We start from the raw sequence: 27,239 nt of genomic DNA on the forward strand, positions 1-27,239 counted from the left end.
AACTCTATCGGATCATTTTTTGCAAACGTTTATACATAAATACGTTACATTGAGTGATTAATTGAATAAAAAGTTGTTTTGAAAATTTTCAGTTTATGAGAACAAAAACTACAGACCGTCCCATTTTTGGAACATTGGCCAAATGCGCTATTCAAATTCACAACCTTATTCTCCATGCTTTACATTGCAAGAAACAACACAAACAATAAATAAAAAATGTTTCAATATTATTGAGTGTCTGTTCAGTATGAAATGAAGCAAAACACTTGTCTTGTACACCAAAATTGCACCATCACAAATTTTATAGTTTTTTTCTTGCAGTAAGTACATCTCTTCTGTGTTTTACTCTCTTCTGTGTTTTACTTGACACACTGAAATGATTTCCTGGATCTAGTCGTACATCTGTGCTCACCCGTCCTCCCATCAATTTGCTTCCTTGTGGTCCTCTGCGTTTTGGTACTTATCTTGTTTTCTTTGATTGGTAAAACATCACTATTCTCTGTCGGACATCCAAAAGTGAGAGCTTCTCTCTAAAGTACCGGCTACATCTTGTACAACAGACTCATCTGTTATTACATCTGCATTGGGTGGAATAATAGCCAATTCTACGTCATCATCTTCATCGTCACTCTCTTGATGGTTCGCTAGTTCTGCTAGAATTTCTACAAGTGTAAGTCCACGCAGCATGTTTTTATTCTGTTGGAATCTTAAAATTCGAATAGAACATGAAAAAAGGAGATATAAAGAACGTAAAACGCAATTCTTCTCTGTATAATATGTGTATACAAGAATAGGGCACATCAACAATAAATGATAGTGTATCATGCCATTGTCCCATTATTGGGACGAATAAAATATATCGATATTGCACTTACTTGAAAAAATCTGAAGTATACTTAATCTTACATGGACATCCATATGTTCATAACAAATACGCCCAGACAACTAAAACACAGCTCAATGTCGTCCAGGAACTACCAGCAGACATACAGTGCTGCCAAGTGCGAGAACAAAAAATCGGCAAGTTTATAATTTTCCTGACGTGAAGCACTTAGAAAAAAGTTATTTATTTTACATTTACAGGCATTATAGCAGTTATTTGAACCTACAGGTGCAACAATAAGGGCTAAAAGCTCCATTGCTTACGTAGAAATAAGTAAAATATATGCGTCCCAAAAAAGTGACAGTGGCCAGTAATGGGTTAAGATAGTCAGAGCTATCAAAAGGTGTCCATCAACTTCGTATAATCTCTTACGACATCCAACTGTTGTCTAACGAAAGTCTTGTAAGCGGAAAACCAGTCCGCAAACCAAATAAATATTGCACTCTTACAAAATCTCAGGTTTTATGAACTCGAAGGCTATACACACAGCTGGTTTGACTCAGACTTAATGAACAGAAAGCAAAACGTTGTGTTGAATAGCACCAATAATGTTGAGAGGGTGGTAAATTATAGTGAATGGGGAGTTATCACAAAGAGGGTACCACAGGGCTCAATTTTGGGTCCTCTGCTGCTCCTTATTCACGTGAATGACCTCTCACTTAACCTCTTCAGTGCCGAAGATAAACAAAGAATGGAAAAATATTTCAGTCACTTTTTTTAGTGCAGTTGATCTCAAAGTAGCATAAAAAACTAATTTCGAAATTTTATTTTGGATAATGTTTGGATAATTGATTGTAAACATATGTGTACATTGGGTCTTAACAGAGGAAAAAATGCCGATCTCTTAGTATTTTCATATTTTCATTTACAATGAAAAATGTTCACATTGCTTCTCATTTTTATGTACACATTACGTTTTATGAACACATTACTTCTCATGCTTATGGAATTTAGCAAAACAATTGTTTTTTAATATGCACAAATAAACTTTTCGCTTTTCACACATTATGTGAGAACGTGACTTGCACCCTGGTAGCCGACACCTTGAGGCAAAAATACTCTCAGTATATTCAGGAAGGTGGCCAACGCAGTCACGTTTGCTTTCTCTAGTTGGCTTTGGCACATTTCATCTTTGTGTGGTTTGATGCTCCTCATCTTCAACAGAACTGCTGACATTCTCCTGTGTTCCACTAGGTGAAATTTCTTTCGACGGTTCCAGTGAGTCTACAATTTTTGAAGACTTCACCAAGTCGTGGGCCAAGTGAATTCTGAAGTTAATGAGAGAAATCCACTTTTGTTTTGGTATCCATTCTTTTTGACAACACCTTTTGTACATAATCCATGACTTAATAGTGGCACACTAATACGTTCAGGTGGAGTTGGAAGTTCATCAACAGAATCCTCATCTTCATCTGACAAGGTGCTCAAGTCACTCGTCTCAAGTAGTTTCATAATTTCATCGTTTTTCAGAGCTGAGAAGAGAAAATTAAATAAATTGAAGGTAACTGTTGAAGTAATTGAATAAAGAAATGAAAGTGAACCTAATAACAAAATTAAAAAATTTAGAGCTCTTACTGAGTTTAGTACCTATAGATTACATGTCCATCATGCTACACGTAACTCCGACAACGTCTTTGCTCCTACCCTACCGTATTAGTAGCTAAACTTCCAAATTTTAATTTAGATTACGTTTTAAATCACGATTTCTCTGTGAGATCAGTCTTAGCCTCAGTACCACTACATTCTGTGAGCTAAGACCTGATGTACACAAATGTGTACTTCTAATTCAACAGTCGATGTTTGTGAAATTACGAAACTATCGTTTTAATTACATGCACATATCACTTCCTTGATGTCTTGTTTCGAGTAAGAAACGATAACAACAGCAATACAGTTAACAAACGAATATTGAAACTGAATTTACCTTTTTCGCGTGTCGCAGTTGATGCCATCCTTCAGATCGGAAGTTTCAGGATGCGAGAAAACCTGCCAGAACTGCCTTGCCTGCGACCTAGTGGCAAAAACAGAAACCGCATGATGCATGATGTGCACAGCCGTGTTAAGGATGTCTGTCAAAAAATTATGAAATGGTTCTCAGAAAATAGATTCTCCCTTAATTTTAAAAACTCACTATATTCAGTTCTGTACACCGAATAGACTCATAATGACAATTGATGTAACATATGAACAGGGCCCAGTTAACAAGGTAGATTTCTCCAAATTTTTAGGTGTTCACATTGATGACAACTTGAACTGGAAGAAGCATATTGCTGAGCTTCTGAAACAATTCACTTTCTTTCGCTCTTCGTATAATCGCTAGTCTTGGTAATAAACAGATCAGCCTGGTAACGTACTTCGCATATTTCCACTCAATACTGTCTTATGGAATAGTTTTCTGGGGTAACTCACAACTTAGACATAAATTATTGATTGCACAAAAGACAACAGTGAGAATAGCTATTGGTGTTCACCCAAGGACCTATTCAAGCAGTTAGGTTTTTTAACTGCACCACCAGAGTACATATATTCGCTAATGAAATTCGTTATAAATAATCCATATCAATTTTCGAATAACAGCGATGTTCATACGTACAACACTAGAGGAAAAAATGTCCTTTCCTATCTGTTATTGAAGCTGTCAGTTGCTCAAAAAGGAGTACACTATTCAGCAACAAAACTCTTTGATCAGTTGCCAAACAACATAAAGTGTCTGGCAAGTAGCAGATCAACTTTTAGATCTAGCTTAAAATCATTTCTTTTGGACAACTATTTCTGTTCCATGGACGAGTTTCTCTTTCAAATCTGGAAAATAATAATATTATTAATAATAATAATAATAATTTGTACTTTTAAATGCAGTTGCATGTGTAGAACTAAAAATTTCAGTAATATTGATATTAGCACTATTCATATGTGTATATATATCTTGTAATCTGACTTTTTCCACATCATATAGATAAAATAATCATGAAAGTGATCTACCGAACACGACATAACTAAACTAAACTAAGAACATCAAAAAACGTTTACTGTACGTGTTAACAAGAAAAATCAGCGTGCCATGTGCTTCCATAAAAGCTGTCTGACGACCAATGTATTAATTCGAAACCGGTGGTTTTTCCAAACAGTAAACCAAAACCAAATTCTAACTGGTTGCCGTTGTTATAAGCATTCTATATTCTTATATAAGGCTCTGTACCTCAGTCGGTAAAAATGGAACCGTTATGGTATCACTTTATCTGTCTCCCTCAATCTCTTTCTCTCTCTCTGTTTGCGCGACTGTTAAAAACTCTTTTTCTCAGAAACAGGTAAACATTTGAGGTTGAAATTTATGTCACATACTATGGCCGAAGGCACTTAGCGGTGTAAAAAAATTGAAGCTTCGAAGTCAATTAAACCAAAAGCTACGGCCATTTATATTACATATCTTGGTACTCTCATTCATTAAAAGCTATAGGGTACATCCTGTCCAATTATAATCATGAAATTTGGCAAGAAGCAAGGCTTCACAGTACAAATAAAGAAAAAAGTTCGAAAATTGTGAATCTGAAATTATATCACAAGAATTTTTTTTTTCATTTCTTGAACGAGGGCCTGTCTTTCCGAAGGTCTGTTAAGATGCCTTTTTCCCAGGAACAAATATACGTATCGAGTTGAAATTTGTATCACTTACTAAGGTCTGTAGTCACTTTGCGCTTGAAAGAAAGTAAGCTTCTAAGTCAACCCACTCAAAATATATGGCCATTTATATCACATATTTTGATAGTTGCAAACTCGCTCATCAAAACTAATAGTGTACATCCATTTGACTTAGCATCACGAAATTTGGAAGTAACAACGTTTCACAGTATAAGCAAAGGAGAAACATGTGAAAACTGTAAATATACTACACAAAAAGAAATATTTATTTGTCATTTCTTAACCGACTTCAACCTCAAAGTTTAAACAATCTCGAAAGTCTTGGAATTGCCGGGAGCGATATCTTGCCAATGTCAATGTCGGCAACAGGCAAAAATCGTCAAGATCCTCGATCCCTGGAATCGATGAACTGTCTACATACATATTTAAGTTCGTACTGAGCTCTCAGGGCCTGATTCCCAGTCATACCTGGCGAATATTTAATTAGGTGATGTTGGACGTAACTTCTAGTGTTGTTTTTTCATCCTTCTCCAGAGACGCCATTTTGTAAAACTTTGATGAAATTAATGAGGACTCTTTTTACAAACAAAGCTGTTTTTATCGGTGCATATACTACTAATATGCGACATCAACCGGATGATATTTATCCCTAGCAAGATGAATATTGTCACAAAAGCAACGATTGAGCTTGATAGGATTCTATAGAACCGTGTTAACCAAAATAGGCTGACGTTACGAGCAATGTTTCCATGGTACTTCTTGCAACCAGGTGACTTAATTTTTAAAATAAGCACCATAAAATCTGGGCTCCCGAGCAATGGAAACATGTAATTTGGACCAGATATTTTAAGTGTAATTTTCCAATTACAGATCGTGTTTACGAAAGGAGAACACTGGTGACAAGTACAAATCAGAGTCTCTCATACATCTACACGATAATACCGCAAGCCACAAAATGGTGAGTGGCGGAGAGAAACTTTTTAATACGTTATCGCGAAGAGTATTTTGCTGCAATATACGTTTCCAAACTTTATACAAAATAAAAAAGAGAAACATAATCTAAAACAAGGAAAGATATCATTATTTAATAATTTAATGACCTTATAATAAGAAAAATAAAAAATTTTAACGTTATAATTTAATTTTAACTGAACTGGCCAAATAATTGTAATCCAAGCTAAAGAATATTGAAACATCGAAAAGAGATTGTGTATGTAGGACACTCAGTGCCGTGATTGTAGTAATATACTAAATAAAACCCACAGTTTTTACAATGAAAAAAATAACTGTGTCTACTAAACTGTAAAAATAGTTCAATAAGCCGGTGGCGTGTGATGTAGAGCACAAGGTTTCCTGAGGTGAAAGGCTGTGTGGAAGAGTTTACGTGTTTCCTTGATTTGCACGTAAACTGTATAGGTGTTTCAACGGTATGTGTTTTGTTATTTGAACAATGCTGCGACCCACTGCACTGGACATTTTCTTGGACGTGGACCGTGGTAGGTTTCTTGTCCTGACTTACTTGCTTTAACCTAGAGTGAACTCCAGTAAGTCAGTCATTTCCACTGTTTGACAAAGCCAAGAAGGAATTTCCAAGCAATTCAAACTACTGAACAACAGTGCGCATCTTTACTGTTAACAAATCTACGTATTTACAATTTGGTGCAGAAACAGAAGCCATTAGCAAAAGCATCTAGCTCCTCACTGCGCTGCTATCTGATGATTTTGCATGGAAAAAAATGACGACCACTAGGGTCTACACTGATGGGCCCAAACTCCTCTCCTCCTCAGCCAGACACAGAAAAGTATTAAAAGGGACCCAGCCATTCAGAACGTCCCACCCTCCCTCCCCCTCCTCTCTGACCAATCAGAATGTAGCACCAAAAAGAGGGCTCGGAGTTCAATTATTTCTATGATATTTACGTAAAACTGCATAAAAAACGCACTGCATAATGTACTCTCTCTTTCCCCTACCCTCCAATCAGAGCCTAGTATTTTAGCCACCATTAAACTGAAAGAGCCAATTACTGTGTACCCCATCTTGGCTGTGCTCAAAAGTATCTAACTTAAACGATCGCAGCACGTCTGCACCTAAAATTTATCATAAAAACACACGCATATACTCATGCTCATAAATTAAGGAAATTGCAGAATGTGGTGCAACACAACGTGGCACTACACAAAACTGGAGCTAATAGCATAGCACATAGGGGAAAACACAAGACACACATCTGCAAGTCCACGGTATTGGTGATAAATTGAGAAAACCGTCCCGATACACATATGCTACAAGACGTCACTGTTTCCCGCACATGTACCCCGACACCAAGATGAAATATGATCACCATGCACAAGTACACAGGCCGCACAACGGGTTGGCATACTCTGGATCAGGTGATCGAGCAGCTGCTGGGGGAATAGCCCCCCTTCATTGCAAAAGTGCCTTTCGGAACTCCTGAAGTGTCCTAGGGGTTTGAAGACGTGCAGCGATACGTCGACTGAGAGCATCCCAGACGTGGTCGATGGGGTTTAGGGAATGGAGAACAGGCAGGCCACTACATTCGCCTGATATCTTCTGTTTCAAGGTACTCCTCCACTATGGCAGCTCGGTGGGACCGTGCGTTATCATCCATCAGGAGGAAGGTGGGACCCACTGCAGCCCTGAAAAGGCGGTGCAAACTGATGTTGCGATACACCTGACCTGTTACAGTTCCTCTGTCAAAGACATGCAGGGGTGTACGTGCACAAATCATAATCCCACCCCACACCATCAAACCACAACCTCCATATAGGCCCCTCTCAAGGACATTAAGTGGTTGGTATCTGGTTCCCGGTTCACGCCAGATGAAAACCCGGAGAGAATCACTGTTCAGACTATACCTGGATTCGTCCGTGAACATAACCTGGGACCACTGTTCCACAGACCATGTACTGTGTTCTTGACACCAGGCTTTGCGCGCTCTCCTGTGACCAGGGGTCAGTGGAAAGCACCTTGCAGGTCTCCGGGCGAATAAACCATGTCTGTTCAGTCGTCTGCAGACTGTGTGTCTGGAGACAACAGTTCCAGTGGCTGCGGTACGGTTCCGAGCAACGCTACCTGCAGTACTGCGTGGATGTATGCGGGCGCTGACGGTGAGATATCGGTCTTCTTGCGGTGTTGTACACTGTGGACGTCCCGCAGTGTAGCGCCTGGACACGTTTCCTTTCTGCTGGAGTCGTTGCCATAATCGTGAGATCACACTTTGTGGCACACGAAGGGCCCGTGCTACGACCTGCTGTGTTTGACCATCCTCCAGTCGCCCTAGTATTCTACCCCTCATGGCATCAAAATGTGTTCTCTGAGCTATGTTCAACACACAGTCACCTTTAGCACGTCTGAAAACGTCTGCACACTTACTCGCTGCACCGTACTCTGACATGCACCGCCGGCCGTTGTGGCCGAGCGGTTCTAGGCGCTTCACTCTGGAACTGATCGACCACTACGGTCGCAGGTTCGAATCCTGCCTCGGGCATGGATGTGTGTGATGTCCTTATGTTAGTTAGGTTTAAGTAGATCTAAGTTCCAGGGGACTGATGACCTCAGCAGTTGAGTCCCATAGTGCTCAGAAACATTTGAATTTTGTGACGCAGTAATGGTAACGACGACACATGGAATTTTGGGTCTGTCCGTGGTCATGCATTAATAGACAAAGCGGTTAACGTAGTCACTCGCGTAATGCAGCAAATACGGGTTCAAGTCCAGGCCCAGCTCCAGCACAAATTTTCACTGCCGTCATTCCCTTCAACAGCTGGTGTTGTTCTTATTCGTAACTGCAAATACATTTCGTGTATTTCAAACGGTTGTAGTCGGCACAGTGTCCATGCCTTAGGACATGCATGCATTTCCGAAGGAACATTACATTTTCTTAACAACACAGGCACTGCAATATTGTGACAGTGTTTCCATCAGTGACTACAAAAAATGGTTTATAGACTGACTTGCCAGTAGCATCTGTGAATTTCATTGGAAGCTACATATCATTAGCTCTGGAATATTAGAACAAATATAAAAATACTCGCCACACATAGTTAAATCCAACCTTTACTTATACAATGTAAATTGAGAATTAGTATTAAGTTGTTGTCACACGTAGCTTTTGCTTTAAATATTCCTTAAAACTTCAAAAATACGAAATGCAATTATCTTTTGATTTATGTTCCCCGTTTTCTGTATTCGACAACAGATGGCTACACTGACAAAACGTTCAAAGCCCAATTGCTGTACCAAGAATGTAAACAAAATTACATCAGAAAGGCAAAAAAGGGCAATATTTCCATCAGATATTAAAATATTTACAACAACTATCGTGATGTTATTGTACGTGCATATTCGTCGGATAGGCGTCTAAAGCATAGCTTTGAACTTTAAATTAAGTTCTTCAGTCATACTTCCATGCCAAAGAAAATTACGGGCAATTGACACTTCAAGTTCGGCCTAAATGAACGAAACACGCCAGTCTTTTAACTGCAGAAAATGTATGTCAGCTGAAATATTAGACAAGTACATAAAATCATCACTATGGACTCTCAAATTGTCTTAATGCTACTTCCACCCCCAAACACATTAGGTGGAAGAGGAAAAAACAGACAGTTGATGTGTAAAGTAATGCGTAAAAGATCGAAAAGTATGAAGTATTAGGCAAACACAGAAACAAATAGGGATTCCGAGTGTAATTACTTGGGCATACTCTTGATGTAACATCCCATATTTCATCACCTCCTCAGAATGAGGGCGAATATAATGTGTCACTAGAAAATTATAATCTATGGCAGTTATTACAAATGATTGAACGTATTCGAAACAAACTTCTGCAGACAGAACTAATGCTCTGTAAAATGCCTAAAACGCATAACAATCTGAACTAAGGTTCTCTGGAACGTCTACAGTCTGTATATCCCATAGTCGAAATCAATTTGTAATAAAAACAGCACTACTCTCACACGCAAATGATTTTAGGGAGGAAGCAAGGAAGTATTTTAATCATCTAAACTGCAACACAGTTTTGAGAAGGAAGGAAGAAAGTGTTTTATTACAATATTTCACTGAAACTGTAGAGTGACTGCTTTGTTTACGTATACACAACATACCGAAGATGCTAACAGAGACGCAACATCTCCAAATATGATCATGTAGTTTATATTTCTAAAGAAATTCTTTGATAAATTTAGTCATTTATCGAGTACCAAAACACACAACACTCATGCGTGCACACACACACACACACACACACACACACACACACACACACACATAGCACATACAGGCTCTTTATTGTAATTTGTAATACATAAGTATAATTATAGATATCTAAAAAAGTTTGAGCAAAATAAAATTGTATTGTATATATGATTTGTACACTTTGCAAGCACAGTGGACCTTGAAATTAAATATTTCTCCATCTAAATTTTCTGTGTTATTTATTGAAATGCAAATCAGGATTCGTTAACGACGAAAGTTCGATAACTGTGTCACAGTTGGAAGCTCCGTGGACGTTCAAATTAAACATTTATGCACGTAAATTTTCTACATAACTTTAAAATACGCTCATCTCGCTTATTGGAACTACTGAAATGAAATATGGGTTAGTAGTTTAAATTCGTTTGACCTTTCTACCACACATTACAAATTCATCTTCCCCGTTTCATCGGACAAAGAGGTATCGAGTGCTGTCTGGGCTAATAAAGATCCTGAGCCAGATGCAGCTGCTTGCCTTGTTCCGGAGGAAGCCTCTTGGCCCAGAAGACTTGGGTATTTATGGAAGGTGAAGTTACTGGTAGTTGGGAGCTGCAACGTTAGGTGCAGAATGAGGTCCCTTACAGATGTAGTTGCCAAGGAGAGGAAGAAATCCTGTGTGCGCTTTGTGTGCATACCGGGAGGAATCATTCCAGATGTGGAATGTGTGCTTCCAGATGCCATGAAGGTCACAGGGTACAGCCAACAGCAGGTGGTGGCTCACGTCAGTACTAATAATGTGCGTCGCTCTGGATTGGGAGAGATTCTCTCTACTTTCATGCGGCTAGCTGGAGGGATAAAAACTACCATTGTTGCTTATGAAATGAAGCCTGAGTCCATCATCTGCATCATCATCGACAGGATTGATTGCGGACCTATGGTACAGAACCAGGTGGAGGGTCTGAACCAGAGACTCGGACAGTTCTGCTACTGTGTAGACTGCAGATTCCTTGACTTGTGGTGGGTTCCCGGGCTCCGCTTAATACTTCAAGGAACCACTACACACGGAAAGCGGCTGCAAAGGGCCTCGGGAATATACAGACAAGGAGTCACTCTCAAACGCTGCATCGCAAACACGCAACGAGAGTAAACCTAGCAATAATCGGTTGTTGTTGTTGTTGTAGTCTTCAGTCCCGAAACTGGTGTGATGCAGTTCTACATGCTACTCTATCCTCTGCAAGCTTCTTCATCACCCAGTACCTACTGCAGCTTACATCCATCTGAATATACTTAGTGTATTCATCTCTTGGTCTCCCTCTACGATTTTTACCCTCCACGCTGCCCTCCAATACTAAATTGGTGATCCCTCGATGTCTCAGAACATGTCCTACCAACCGATCCCTTCTTCTAGTCAAGTTGTGCCACAAGCTCCTCTTCTCCCCAATCCTATTCAATACCTCCACATTAGTTATGTGATATACCCATCTAATCTTCAGCATTCTTCTGTAGAGACAGAAAAGGACTTGGAAGAGCAGTTGAACGGAATGGACAGTGTCTTGAAAGGAAGATACAAGATGAACATCAACAAAAGCAAAACGAGGATAGTGGAATGTAGTCGAATTAAATCGGGCGATGCTGAGGGAATTATATTAGGAGATGAGACACTTAAAGTAGTAAAGGAGTTCTGCTATTTGGGCACCAAGATAACTGATGATGGTCGAAGTAGAGAGGATATAAAATGTAGACCAACAGTGGCAAGGAAAGCGTTTCTGAAGAGGAAAAATTTGTTATCATCGAGTATACATTTAAATGTCAGGAAGTCGTTTCTGAAAGTATTTGTATGGAGTGTAGGCATGTATGGAAGTGAAACGTGCACGATAAATAGTTTAGACAAGAACAGAATAGAAGCTGGCAAGCTAGGAGTAACTTGTCGTGGCGGTGTTGGGAAAGAACCAGAGCTTGTAGCGCCAATAGGAAGCACAGAAACCCAAATCACTATACGTACCGAAAACTGGGTAAAGCCACAAATGAGTTCAACCTGAATTTTTGTAAACGACCTAACACTCTTCAGAAAGCATAGATTAAATTTAGTTGTTGGCAGCTTGTTGGCTACTGTTGGAATACTTAATCTTGTAGCGAAATTTAAGCAGATTGTTCCTGTCCGTTATTATGGGTAGAGGGTGTACTTGACATCCGCAGTAAATTAATAATTGGTTCCTTTTACCGATCCCCCAACTCGGGTGATACTATTGCTGAACAGTTCGAAGAAAATTTGAGTCTCATTTCAAGTAGGGACCGAACTCATACAGCTATAGTTGGTGTGATATTGGCAAAAATACATCTTCAAAGCCGGTGGAACGTACAAACCAACGTCAAATATTCTAGCAAATGATTTCCCTCAAAAGTATTTTGAGCAGTTTATTCAGGAGCCCCTCTAAGTGTAAATGGTTGCGAAATACTTGACCTCATTTCAACAAATAATCCTTACCAAACAGGAAGCATCATGAGGGATACAGGGATTATTATTCACAAGATCGTTGTAGCGAGACTGACCACCTCAACATCCAGATCATCCAAAAATAAAGGCAAAATATATTTATTTAGAAAAGCAGAAAAAATTCCGCTTAACGCCTTCCTAAGCTCTTCAACATTTCGCTGCCCTGTCAGCAACTGTATAAACATTAATTTTAATTTTAAGAGACGGTCTCCACTCTTTCCAAACTAATCATATAAATGTAGACCAGACGTGGCATGGATTCAAAGAAATAGTATCGGTGGCAGTTGAGAAATTTATACCGAATAAATTAATAAAAGGTGGTGCTTATCCCCACGTTAAACGAAACACGTCAGAACACTACTGCAGAAGCAGCGAAAAAAGCATGCCAAATTGAAAAGAACAGTAAATCTTCAAGACTGTCGATGTTTTGCTTTCGCTCTAAGTTTAGCATGGGCTTCAACTTATCCAGGTCCAATATCCTAAATTTTTTAACTTTTTCAGAATCTTCAGTTTCAATCTACAGTCAGAATCCACATCTGCCATTGAGAATCTTACAGTTTAAAATCTGGTTCTGAAATCTCTGTCTTACTGGTGTCTCCAGGTCTCTTCCACGTATGCAGTCTTCTTTCACGATTCTTAAATCGAGTGTTAACTGTGATTATATCACGCTCTGTGAAAAATTCTATCAGGTAAGTTTCTCTTTCATTCCCTTTCCCTCATACCATATTCGCCTTTTATTTTTGTTCTCTTCCTTTTCCTGTTGCCGATTTCCAGTCACCCATCGCAATTAAATCTTCCTCTCCCTTTAACTACCTGAATCATTTCTTTTGTCTCATTATACTTTTTTCACTCTCTTCATCATCTGGAGGCCTGGTTGGTATATAAACTTGTACTACTGCGGTGGGTGTTGGCTTTGTGTTTTTCTTAACTACGATAACCCGTCCGCAATGCTGTTGACAGAAATCCATTTTCTTGTTCATTATTAGACACACTCCTGCGTTACCTCTATTTGATTTTGAATTTATGTGCCTGTACTCACCTGATCAGAAGTCGTTCATCTTGCCAACGATCCCCGCTATATCTCACTTGAACCTACATATTTATCAAAAAAAAAAAATCAAATGTGTCTGAAATCTTATGGGACTTAACTGCTAAGGTCATCAGTCCCCAAGCTTACACACTATTTAACCTTAATTATCCTAAGAACAAACACACACTCATGCCCGAGGGAGGACTCGAACCTCCTCCGGGACCAGCCACACAGTCCATGACTGCAGCACCTTAGACTGCTCGTCTAATCCCGCGCGGCTCAGAATTTATCATTAATTATGGAAACGTCAGAGGAATCTTTCGATGGTGACATTCACGCACATAAACACACATCATAGATATTCATTGCAAATATAAGAATAAGGAAAAATACATACATGTTTGACAAACGGTCTTCCCCTAAGCAAACTGGACAGGAGTCATTACTATGAGACACGATCTGCAAAGCTAAGGTACTCAGACCCGTGCTTTACACTTGCTGACACAACAAAGGCACGTGGGAACTAGATTGTTAAGTGAATTCGAATTTAGGGAAGTTTCAGAAATCTGTTCAATTATACTATATTCGCGAAAACACCTCTGAATTTATGAAACAGTCGTACAAAGAAATATAGACAATATAAAAATTTATACGTACAGTATCTACATTAAGGAACAGGACTCTGGACAGTTTCTGAACGCTGTGCGCATCTGCTCAAGGTGTCTACAACGCCGATTTGTAAAAGCCTCTATGGTAACGCCTTCTCATAGCTCTATAGACGGGTATTGTTTTCACCTAGAGATGTCTGCGCGTTGAAATATGTCAAAAGCACTGACAGGTTTCGGGGATTTCCTCACGATGACTCGATTGGAGGAGTGCCTTAGTAGTAAACAATAAATATATTAAAATTTCATGCTTGAGGCTGCAATTTTTACGCATCTCAGTGTTTATGAAGTCGTACCTCTTAAACTATGTTTCGTACACTTATATATTCGTGAAGGTGCATTCAGAAGCATATGTAGATACTGCCAGTGAAATATATTGCGAATAGAGTTAATATTAAAAAAGTATTAAATTTAAACGTCATGCTTGATGAGGCAGTTTTTCATAAAACTCATTGTTTATGCCGCCATATTTCATGAAGTGTGGTTCTTACCCCCAAAGCGATTTTTGCCTGACAGCAATGGATATCTGTACGGATTTTGGTTGAAATCGTTCCAGTAGTTTAGAAGGAGGTATTGCACACACACACACACACACACACACACACACACACACACACAAACAAACACTAACACATATACATGTTTGTAATATGTTTGGATGTCTGCAAAATTTGCTAAGAGGCAAGGATATCTCCAATTCCAAACCGTCATGTTGCTGGTAAATATGTTATTTTCAGTAGTTCCATAGAAAGTCATTAATTTAAAACATTCTGGAATTTTCTACATCGTTGGTTTGCCATGAGCAACTCTGCTGAGCTGAACAATAAAACTGTCACCTAAGAAGGAACAAAACGTCTGAAAGCCGTCGTAATTGAATAATTAAAGTTAAGCTACTGGTTAAGTTGTGTTTACTTATTTACTTATGGTATTAATAAACAATCGCAGAAGCAGCCTATAAAACATGTTTAAGTGTTAAATCGTGCACTACATTTTAAATCTGAAATGCTTCGATGCACAGATTATCAAAAATTTGTTTCATAAACAGTCACTTCGCCATACAGTGGAAGTGTAAGAATGTCACGTTGGTTATTCCTTGACGAATTAGATGCTGATGCTTTAAAAACGCAAACTTAACTCTACTTATAAAGCACCTGAACTAGAAAACATTTCCATCTACACTCTCTCCAGGTTAGTGTCTCTAAGAATGACTTCATTGTCCAGCACAAACTTTATCGTTGTTGCATGGACTGACAACTCCCGTTTTTTGTTGTGTATTTGTTGTTCGCTTGCATCTCCATTGCCTATTTTCATAATTTATTGCAAGAGAATCCTCAAAAAACAAATATACTAGCCGAGAACAATAATTTACGATAGTATCATGACTCTATCTGAAAGCGTCTATTACAATCTTGGTGACAGAAAAAATTTTCATCACCAAGACTTTACCAGAGCACGCTGTTGTCCTGACTTCAGTTTGTAACGTCATCGTAGCCTGTCTTGGAGTGTGGACACGTGAAGCTTTTTTGAGATCCGTCCGTCAGAAGGGAATGTTGATTTGTCTGCGATAGTGGTGCTGTTCTAGAGAAGTACGCTGTATCGCTAAGGGCGCCCATACTGTAGTTTTTAGGGGGGGGGGGGGGGGGAGGGCGGTCTAGAACTGGGGGTTTGGAATATTTTGAATTTTTTTGGAAGACGAGTGGTGACTTGTAAACACCATAAGAAAGTAGCAGTTCCAATATTGTTAAAAACCTGCTTAATACCGACTTTTAAATCATACTTTTTTTTCCTTTCTCTGGGTGTTAGGGGAAGGCTCCACGCCTCCACACACCTTGCCTCCCCTCCCCCCTGCACGTCGCCAGCACCCCTTGCCATTGCGTATTGGCGCTCCAGTATATCGCAACATCGGATTTCATACATTCCCGTCTGTAAGCAAAAAATTCATCATCAACACAAACAACAGTATACGATATCGTTGGAGTCATCTATAGTGAATATTTATAACACGGGATTCATACTTTCGGTGGTGCCTTATGGGCTCGAAGTAAGGGTGCACTTGCAGTTAGACAGAGGAATCAAAGCAGTGAGATTCTCGCCCTAGTTTACTGACTGAATCAATTACCAAACGCTAATCCCAACCAAATAGTGCAGAAAGGCAATATTTTGTGTCGTAGATTTTGCTGTAGTGCCACAACCTTTAGCATATTAATTGTCAAGACAAGAACATACGACAGGTCATAGTGAAATGGCTACTGCAAATGAACGGAACGATTTCTTAGCGTAGATTCACCGTTTATGGGATTGTTTACTCATAGAAAAGAGAAGACAGGAATTTCACAACATAAACGCGAGTAGTAAAGTAAGGTATAACAATGTGTGTAACATATTTCAGTCTTACATATTCCAGGCTTAGTGCACAGCTATTAAAAATATCTTAAATCCGTTTTCGTAACATCTAAAGAATGCGTACGTATTCCACCACACAGGTTTAGTCTCATTCATTCAAAACTTCGTCACTGGTCTGAAATGAAACGTAACTAGAGTTTTGGTTATCTCCTAGATTTAAAACCATTTTGTCACAAGAGATATTCAAGTTGCTTCTTATTTACACCATTTTTGCCTAATTTCTATTTACAACTGCTTGCACATTCATTTACTGCTGCGTTTGGCCTAATTTACCATTAGCATGCAGCACTATACATTTCTTGAAGCAAAACAAAAGCGCAACAAAACAATGCATACTAGTGTTTATGTCTCTGCGTTTTGTGTATTTAGGGTCATTACTTTATCTGCATGTTCTGGGGTTCTATTTTTCTTTTTTTTAAACGTTCTTTTGATCTGTAGCAAAATGGACTGAAGGTGCAGTGTCGGAGTTAATGATCAAAACTGAAAAGAAAGTGGAGTTGGTGCGAGATGAGTAAAAGGAAATGAAAAGTGTATGCAAAGTAGGGAAAAGGAGAGTGGGTAGGTAATGTGATGGAAAGGAAGAAAGGTAGAAGTTAAATGGAGAAGATCAGAGGCAGAGAGAGAGAGAGAGAGAGAGAGAGAGAGAGAGAGACAAATAGAGAGAGAGAGAGAGAGAGAGAGAGAGAGGGAGTAGAGGGAGGAAGAATTTTTGTTTCAGGTGATGTTCTCAATTACTTTGTTTAACAACTCAAATCCTTCTGCAGCAACGTTTCAAATGCTACCATTTTCTTCTCCTTGAACTTCTCAGGTCAACATTTTGTCTGCATTCGTTTAGTGAGTTAAAAAAATAAGTTCCACTTTCTGGCCCTAGACGGGCCAATCATGTCCGACCGACCGCCGTGTCAACCTATGTTAACGGCGAAATTGTATGTGGTACGGAGGAGTACGTGGTCAGCACATCGCTACGTCATCGTTGTCGGGTTTGAAATTGCTACTTAACGGTCTAGTAGCTACTTAGTAGGCTCCAGGAGGTTAAATGTACTGCATGCCAGTCCTCCACTAACAAAAATCCCTGGCAGAGCCGGGAATGGAACGCCTGTCCTCCGCATGGCAGCCAGCCGCGCTGAACACCCAGCGACGGGGGTGAATCGTTAAGTGACTGACTATGAATCCAGAGTCTGGCTTCAGTCTTCAATTGGACCTGGATTTTTTTTTCTGCCATTTATAGTTTCTTTCAACACTGCAATTTCCTATTGTTCAGAGTCCAAGTTAAAGAGAGGTCTCCCTACAAATAGCTAGTTAACAAGCAATAATCGGTTGTTGTTGTTGTGGTCTTCAGTCACGAGACTGGTTTGATGCAGTTCTACATGCTACTCTATCCTCTGCAAGCTTCTTCATCTCCCAGTACCTACTGCAGCTTACATCCTTCTGAATGCACTTAGTGTATTCATCTCTTGGTCTCCCTCTACGATTTTTACCCTCCACGCTGCCTTACAATACTAAATTGGTGATCCCTCAATGTCACAGGACATGTCCTAACAACCGATCCCTTCTTCTAGTCAAGTTGTGCCACAAGCTCCTCTTCTCCCCAATCCTATTCAATACCTCCTCATTAGCTATGTGATCTACCCATCTAATCTTCAGCATTCTACTGTAGAGACATCCGTAGTAAATTAATAATTGGTTCCTTTTACCGATCCCCCAACTCGCGTGATACTATTGCTGAACACTTCGAAGAAAATTTATGTCTCATTTCAAGTAGGGACCGAACTCATACATCTATAGTTGGTGTAATATTGGCAAAAATACATCTTCAAAGCCGGTGGAACGTACAAACCATCGTCAAAAATTCTAGCAAACGATTTCCCTCAAAAGTATTTTGAGCAGTTTATTCAGGAGCCTCTCTAAGTGTAAATGGTTGCGAAATACTTGACCTCTTTTCAACAAATAATCCTTACCAAACAGGGAGCATCATGAGGGATACAGGGATTATTGTTAACAAGATCGTTGTAGCTAGACTGACCACCTCAACATCCAGATCATCCAAAAATAAAGGCAAAATATATTTATTTAGAAAAAAATTCCGCTTAACGCCATCCTAAGCTCTTCAACATTTCGCTGCCCTGTCAGCAACTGTATAAATTTTAATTTTAAGAGACGGTCTGCACTCTTTCCAAACTAATCATGTAAATGTAGACCAGACGTGGCTTGGATTCAAAGAAATAGTATCGGTGGCAGTTGAGAAATTTATACCAAATAAATTAATAAAAGGTGGTGCTTATCCCCACGTTAAACGAAACACGTCAGAACACTACTGCAGAAGCAGCGAAAATAGCATGCCAAATTGAAAAGAACAGTAAATCTTCAAGACTGTCGATGTTTTGCTTTAGCTCTAAGTTTAGCATGGGCTTCAACTTATCCAGGTCCAATATCCTAAATTTTTTAACTTTTTCAGAATATTCAGTTTCAATCTACAATCAGAATCCACATCTGCCACTGAGAATCTTACAGATTAAAATCTGGTTCTGAAATATCTGTCTTACCGGTGTCTCCCGGTCTCTTCCACGTATGCAGCCTTCTTTCACGATTCTTAAATCGAGTGTTAACTGTGATTAAATCACGCTCTGTGAAAAATTCTATCAGGTAAGTTTCTCTTTCATTCCCTTTCCCTCATACCATATTCGCCTTTTATTTTTGTTCTCTTCCTTTTCCTGTTACCGATTTCCAGTCACCCATCGCAATTAAATCTTCCTCTCCCTTTAACTACCTGAATCATTTCTTTTGTCTCATTATACTTTTTTCACTCTCTTCATCATCTGCAGGCCTAGTTGGCATATAAACTTGTACTACTGCGGTGGGTGTTGGCTTTGTGTTTTCCTTGACTACGATAACCCGTCCGAAATGCTGTTGACAGAAATTTATCCATTTTCTTGTTCATTATTAGACACACTCCTGCGTTACCTCTATTTGATTTTGTATTTACGTGCCTGTACTCACCTGACCAGAAGTCGTTCATCTTGCCAGCGAACTTCGTTAATCCCCGCTATATCTAACTTGAACCTACATATTTATCAAAAAAAATCAAATGTGTCTGAAATCTTATGGGACTTAACTGCTAAGGTCATCAGTCCCTAAGCTTACACACTATTTAACCTTAATTATCCTAAGAAAAAAAACACACACGCCCATGCCCGAGGGAGGACTCGAACCTCCGCCGGGACCAGCCGCACAGTCCATGACTGCAGCACCTCAGACTGCTCGTCTAATCCCGCGCGGCTCAGAATTTATCATTAATTATGGAAACGTCAGAGGAAACTTTCAATGGCGACATTCACGCACATAAACACACATCATAGATATTCAGTGCAAATATAAGAATAAGGAAAAATACATACATGTTTGACAAACGGTCTTCCCCTAAGCAAACTGAACAGGAGTCATTACTATGAGACACGGTCTGCAAAGCTAAGGTACTCAGAGCCGTGCTTTACACTTGCTGACACAACAAAGGCACGTGGGAACTAGATTGTTAAGTGAATCCGAATTTAGGGAAGTTTCAGAAATCTGTTCAATTATACTATATTCGCGAAAACACCTCTGAATTTATGAAACAGTCGTACAAAGAAATATAGACAATATAAAAATTTATACGTACAGTATCTACATTAAGGAACAGGACTCTGGACAGTTTCTGAACGCTGTGCGCATCTGCTTAAGGTGTCTACAACGCAGATTTGTAAAAGTCTCTATGGTAACGCCTTCTCATAGCCCTATAGACGGGCATTGTTTTCACCTAGAGATGTCTGCGCGTTGAAAAATGTCAAAAGCACTGACAGGTTTCGGGGATTTCCTCACGATGACTCGATTGGAGGAGTGCCTTAGTAGTAAACAATAAATATATTAAAACTTCATGCTTGAGTCTTCAATTTTTACGCATCTCAGTGTTTATGAAGTCGTACCTCTTAAAATATGTTTCGTACACTTATATATTCGTGAAGGTGCATTCAGAGGCATATGTAGATACTGCCAGTGAAATATATTGCGAATAGAGTTAATATTAAAAAAGTAATACATTTAAACGTCATGCTTGATGAGACAGTTTTTCATAAAACTCATTGTTTATGCCGCCATATTTCATGAACTGTGGTTCTTACCCCCAAAAGCGATTTTTGCCTGACAGCAATGGATATCTGTAGGGATTTTGGTTGAAATCGTTCCAGTAGTTTAGAAGGAGGTATTGCACACACACACACACACACACACACACACACACACACACAAACACAAACACTAACACATATACATGTTTGTAATATGTTTGGATGTCTGCAAAATTTGCTAAGTGGCAAGGATGTCTCCAATTCCAAACCGTCATGTTGCTGGTAAATATGTTATTTTCAGTAGTTCCACAGAAAGTCATTAATTTAAAACATTCTGGAATTTCCTACATCGTTGGTTTGCCATGAGCAACTCTGCTGAGCTGAACAATAAAACTGTCACCTCTGAAAGAACAAAACGTCTGAAACCCGTCGTAATTGAATAATTAAAGTTAAGCGACTGGTTAAGTTGTGTTTATTTATTTACTTATGGTATTAATAAACAATCGCAGAAGCAGCCTATAAAACATGTTTAAGTGTTAAATCGTGCACTACATTTTAAATCTGAAATGCTTCGGTGCACAGATTATCAAAAATTTGTTTCATAAACAGTCACTTCGCCATACAGTGCAAGTGTAAGAATGTCACGTTGGTTATTCCTTGACGAATTAGATGCTGATGCTTTAAAAACGCAGACTTAACTCTACTTATAAAGCACCTGAACTAGAAAACATTTCCATCTACACTCTCTCCAGGTTAGTGGCTCTAAGAATGACTTCATTGTCCAGCACAAACTTTATCGTTGTTGCATGGACTGACAACTCCCGTTTTTTGTTGTGTATTTGTTGTTCGCTTGCATCTCCATTGCCTATTTTCATAATTTATTGCAAGAGAATCCTCAAAAAACAAATATACTAGCCGAGAACAATAATTTACGATAGTATCATGACTCTATCTGAAAGCGTCTATTAGAATCTTGGTGACAGAAAAAATTTTCATCACCAAGACTTTACCAGAGCACGCTGTTGTCCTGACTTCAGTTTGTAACGTCATCGTAGCCTCTCTTGGAGTGTGGACACGTGAAGCTTTTTTGAGATCCGTCCGTCAGAAGGGAATGTTGATTTGTCTGCGATAGTGGTGCTGTTCTAGAGAAGTACGCTGTATCGCTAAGGGCGCCCATACTGTAGTTTTTAGGGGGGGGGGGGGGGAGGGCGGTCTAGAACTGGGGGTTTGAAATATTTTGAATTTTTTTGGAAGACGAGTGGTGACTTGTAAACACCATAAGAAAGTAGCAGTTCCAACATTGTTAAAAACCTGCTTAATACCGACTTTTAAATCATACTTTTTTTTTCCTTTCTCTGAGTGTTAGGGGAAGGCTCCACGCCTCCACACACCTTGCCTCCCCTCCCCCCCCCCCCCCCCCCCTGCACGTCGCCAGTACCCCTTGCCATTGCGTATAGGTGCCCCAGTATATCACAACATCGGATTTCATACATTCCCGTCTGTAAGCAAAAAATTCATCATCAACACAAACAACAGTATACGATATCGTTGGAGTCATCTATACTGAATATTTATAACACGCGATTCATACTTTCGGTGGTGCCTTATGAGCTCGAAGTAAGGGTGCACTTGCAGTAAGACAGAGGAATCAAAGCAGTGGGATTCTCGCCCTAGTTTACTGACTGAATCAATTACCAAACGCTAGTCCCAACCAAATAGTGCAGAAAGGCAATATTTTGTGTCGTAGATTTTGCTGTAGTGCCACAACCTTTAGCATACTAATTGTCAAGACAAGATCATACGACAAGTCATAGTGAAATGGCTACTGCAAATGAACGGAACGATTTCTAAGCGTAGATTCACCGTTTATGGGATTGTTTACTCATAGAAAAGAGAAGACAGGAATTTCACAACATAAACGCGAGTAGTAAAGTAAGGTATAACAATGTGTGTAACATATTTCAGTCTTACATATTCCAGGCTTAGTGCACAGCTATTAAAAATATCTTAAATCCGTTTTCGTAACATCTAAAGAATGCGTACGTATTCCACCACACAGGTTTAGTCTCATTCATTCAAAACTTCGTCACTGGTCTGAAATGAAACGTAACTAGAGATTTGGTTATCTCCTAGATTTAAAACCATTTTGTCACAAGAGATATTCAAGTTGCTTCTTATTTACACCATTTTTGCCTAATTTCTATTTACAACTGCTTGCACATTCATTTACTGCTGCGTTTGGCCTAATTTACCATTAGCTTGCAGCACTATACATTTCTTGAAGCAAAAAAAAAAAAGCGCAACAAAACAATGCATACTAGTGTTTATGTCTCTGCGTTTTGTGTATTTAGGGTCAGTACTTTATCTGCGTGTTCTGGGGTTCTATTTTTTTTTTTTAACGTTCTTTTGATCTGTAGCAAAATGGACTGAAGGTGCAGTGTCGGAGTTAATGATCAAAACTGAAAAGAAAGTGGAGTTGGTGCGAGATGAGTAAAAGGAAATGAAAAGTGTGTGCAAAGTAGGGAAAAGGAGAGTGTGTAGGTAATGTGATGGAAAGGAAGAAAGGTAGAAGTTAAATGGAGAAGATCAGAGGCAGAGAGAGAGAGAGAGAAATAGAGAGAGAGAGAGAGAGAGAGAGAGAGAGAGAGAGAGGGAGGGAGTAGAGGGAGGAAGAATTTTTGTTTCAGGTGATGTTCTCAATTACTTTGTTTAACAACTCAAATCCTTCTGCAGCAACGTTTCAAATGCTACCATTTTCTTCTCCTTGAACTTCTCTGGTCAACATTTTGTCTGCATTCGTTTAGTGAGTTAAAAAAAATAAGTTCCACGTTCTGGCCCTAGACGGGCCAATCATGTCCGACCGACCGCCGTGTCAACCTATGTTAACGGCGAAATTGTATGTGGTACGGAGGAGTACGTGGTCAGCACATCGCTACGTCATCGTTGTCGGGTTTGAAATTGCTACTTAACGGTCTAGTAGCTACTTAGTAGGCTCCAGGAGGTTAAATGTACTGCATGCCAGTCCTCCACTAAGAAAAATCCCTTGCAGAGCCGGGAATCGAACGCCTGTCCTCCGCATGGCAGCCAGCCGCGCTGAACACCCAGCGACGGGGGTGAATCGTTAAGTGACTGACTATGAATCCAGAGTCCAGCTTCAGTCTTCAATTGAACCTGGATTTTTTTCTGCCATTTATAGTTTCTTTCAACACTGCAATTTCCTATTGTTCAGAGTCCAAGTTAAAGAGAGGTCTCCCTACAAATAGCTAGTTAACAAGGCAATATTGCTTACTTGTTGCCGAAGACTTCGTCCAGATTTACGGTATAAGGAGGGCTTGACCAGAAATAAAAGTGACAGAATTGGGAATCCCATACGCCTAAGCGTTCAGAAAAAAAACAGAAGTAATGTTCAATATACCGTATTTATCAATATTTTCATTAATTCCATTAAAGGCATAAAAATAAAGGCAAAGGAAAATTTGCGATTGCAAACAAATTTCCAGCAAGTGGTTGCAAGTTTTACACGAGTAACGCTAATAGGCCCTGGTCACAGCGAAAATCTCGTCGATGTTTTCAGTTAACTTATTGCCTCTCTAGGAGATGACTTCACTTAGTTTCTTGCCAGTATTTGCGTTATTTAACGATTTTTGTACTAGATGCAATTGCTTGGGCCAAATAAAATACCAGTTCAAAACATTTATTACTTTACTGCGGTGAGAGTTCACAGCCATACTCCAGAACTACCCCAACGTAAAAGACTCCGAGCAACATGTATCTGGGCCGCTCATCACTTACACTGCTTCCGCCGCATTGCCGACATACAAAGTATTCTCTCCAAAATAACAGTAATAACCGGAGGTTTCGCACATTATGGCATTCTAAGATTATTGTTTAGCTCCGAATTTCGCGGTTATTAAGGAAATATAATTGTATTAATTTACTTCCGTGGAGTAGTTCTTCAAGACTTGTTGCCCTTGAAGGCAATATTTAAGACTCCAGTTTTTGGTGAAAAGAACCGACATTTAGAAATAAAATCTTCTAGTCGTTTTCAGAGAGTGTCTAGGACGTCGTCTGGCACTAATCATTGATGTTATTATGATCATATATAAAATTAGATATTTCAATTACTGTACAGATGACGATGTATCCATGCAGGGATTATCTGCATTGTAGAAACAGGGGAAGCATTAGCTTTCTCAGCATGCTGAAAAACTTATAAACATCTCGTTTTTTCAAGTACGTGGTTGTTTTAAAGTTTCTATGGAAACATGAACTTGGCTTTTATTCACAAGAGATTGTCTCTTATCATAAAGTTTGGAGAAAACTGCACGTAACGCATCGTTTCAACAAATCTTTGCGATTATACCCTTAATGAAAATGGAATATACTTTGATGGAGTCTTCTCGAGATGTGATTTGATTTTCCTCGCGATACGTTAGGAGGAGTTTCGAAGCTTTTTGATTAAATCCTTTGCCTGACAAAATATGTTGCTATCGAAAGGTTCCACTAGCATAGCGCGTTTCGTGGAATAACTTTCATACTGCTCAATGCCACTCATTTGCCATCTTGAAAAATCACGTCGAAGTATTGCGGATTGGTTTGTGACCCTCACGAGTCAATTTATAAAACGACGTTTGGTCTTCTGCGTCTAGGGCTTCACCATATCAGTCAAAAAATGCCTTTACTTGCCAAAAAATGCCTTTCGTATCTTTTATGAAAATATTAATAAAGACAGTATATCTGGCATTATTTCACTTCTTGCAGTGCATGTAGTGTAAAAATCGAAAATAAAGAGATCAAAGAACTTTCCGCATACGGACTGTACTCGCCGACTTGGGAGTACCGCCCTTTATTCTTTCCGCTGCGCTAAATGATGCGCGTGCTCTAACAGAAATACACTACTGGCCATTAAAATTGCTACACCAAGAATAAATGCAGATGATAAACGTGTATTCATTGAACGAGTATATTATACTAGAACTGACATGTGATTACATTTTCACGCAATTTGAGTGCATAGATCCTGAGAAATCAGTACCCAGAACAACCACCTCTGGCCGTAATGACGGCCTTGACACGCCTGGGCATTGAGTCAAACAGAGCTTGAATGGAGTGTACAGATACAGCTGCCCATGCAGATTCAACAAGATACCACAGTTCATCAAGAGTAGTGACTGGCGTATTGTGACGACCCAGTTGCTCGGCCACCATTGACCCGTACAGGACCTGCAACATGCGGCCGTCCATTATCCTACTGAAATGTAGGGTTTCGCAGGGATCGAATGAAGGGTAGAGCCACGGGTCGTAACATATCTGAAATGTAACGTCCACAGTTCAAAGTGCCGTCAATGCGAACAAGAGGTGACCGAGGCGTGTAAGCAATGGCACCCCATACCATCACGCCGGGTGATATGCCAGTATGGCGATGACGAATACACGCTTCCAATGTGCCTTCACCGCGAAGTTGCCAAACATGGATGCGACCATCATGATGCTGTAAGCAGAACCTGGATTCATTCGAAAAAATGACGTTTTGCCATTCGTTCACCCAGGTTCGTCGATGAGTACACCATCCCAGGCGCTCCTGTCTGTGATGCAGCAACGAGGGTAACCGCAGCCATGGTCTCCGAGCTGATAGTCCATGCTGCTGCAAACTTCGTCGAACCGTTCGTGCAGATTGTTGTTGTCTTGCAAAGGTCCCCATCTGCTGACACATGGATCTAGATGTGGCTGCACGATCCGTTACAGCCATGCGGATAAGATGCCTGTCATCTCGACTGCTAGTGATACGAGGCCGTTGGGATCCAGCACGGCGTTCCGTATTACCCTCCTGAACCCAGCGATTCCATATTCTGCTAACAGCCATGAATCTCGACCAATGCGAGCAGCAATGTCGCGATACGATAAACTGCAATCGCGAAAGGCTACAATCCGGCCTTTATCAAAGTCGGAAGCGTGATGGTACGCATTTCTCCTCCCTACACGAGGCATCTCAACAACGTTTCACCAGGCAATGCCGGTCAATTGCTGTTTGTGTATGAGAAATCGGTTGAAAACTTTCCTCATGTCAGCACGTTGTAGGTGTTGCCACCGGCGCCAACCTTGTGTGAATGCTCTGAAAAGCTAATCATTTGCGTATCACAGCATCTTCTTCCTGTAGGTTAAATTCCGCGTGTGTAGCACGTCATCTTCGTGATGTTGCAATTTTAATGGCCAGTAGTGTAGCTAGTGCCTCGTTCGTCCTGCATCCGAAACGCTATTTTAGGGGTTCCATACCTCAGTCGGTAAAAACGGAACCTTTATAACATCACTTTGTTGTCCGTCTGTCTCTCCGACAGTCTGTTCGACTGTTAAAAACCCTTTTTTGTCATGAACGGATTGACATATCAAGCTGAAACTTATGTCACATACTAAGGCCTACGATCCCTTGGCAGCTGTAAGAAACTGAAGCTTCTAAGTCGATGCAACTAAACGATACTGCCATTTGTCATATATTTTGACGCATTCTCGCTCATCAAAATGTCTAGGGTACTACTCATTGACCTTGAATCATGAAATTTGTCAAGAACCAAGGTTTTACTGTACAAGTAAAGGAAAAGAATCCGAAGATTGATAATTTGTAATTATGTCACATGAAATAATATTTCCTTCTCATTTCTTACCCGACGTTAAACTTTAAGTTAAAACCAACACTAGTTATGCATTCAAGCTCACTAGGTCGCAATGGTAAAAGCTGAACATCAGTCAACGAATGACTTTATTCTTCATTTGGCGCGTTTCGGAATTTATCCATCGTCACATATCCAGGAGCGATTG

The 27,239-nt window shown here is 39.8% G+C and overlaps 1 protein-coding gene across 1 annotated transcript in view; it reads left to right on the forward strand.

Moving 5' to 3' along the window:
- LOC126355980 (cuticle protein 16.5-like) overlaps positions 1-27,239 on the forward strand; it is a 59,539-nt gene that overhangs the window by 310 nt on the left and 31,990 nt on the right. The window lies entirely within an intron of this gene.

Source organism: Schistocerca gregaria, chromosome 3 (genome assembly GCF_023897955.1).
Source record: "Schistocerca gregaria isolate iqSchGreg1 chromosome 3, iqSchGreg1.2, whole genome shotgun sequence".
NCBI lineage: Eukaryota > Metazoa > Arthropoda > Insecta > Orthoptera > Acrididae > Schistocerca > Schistocerca gregaria.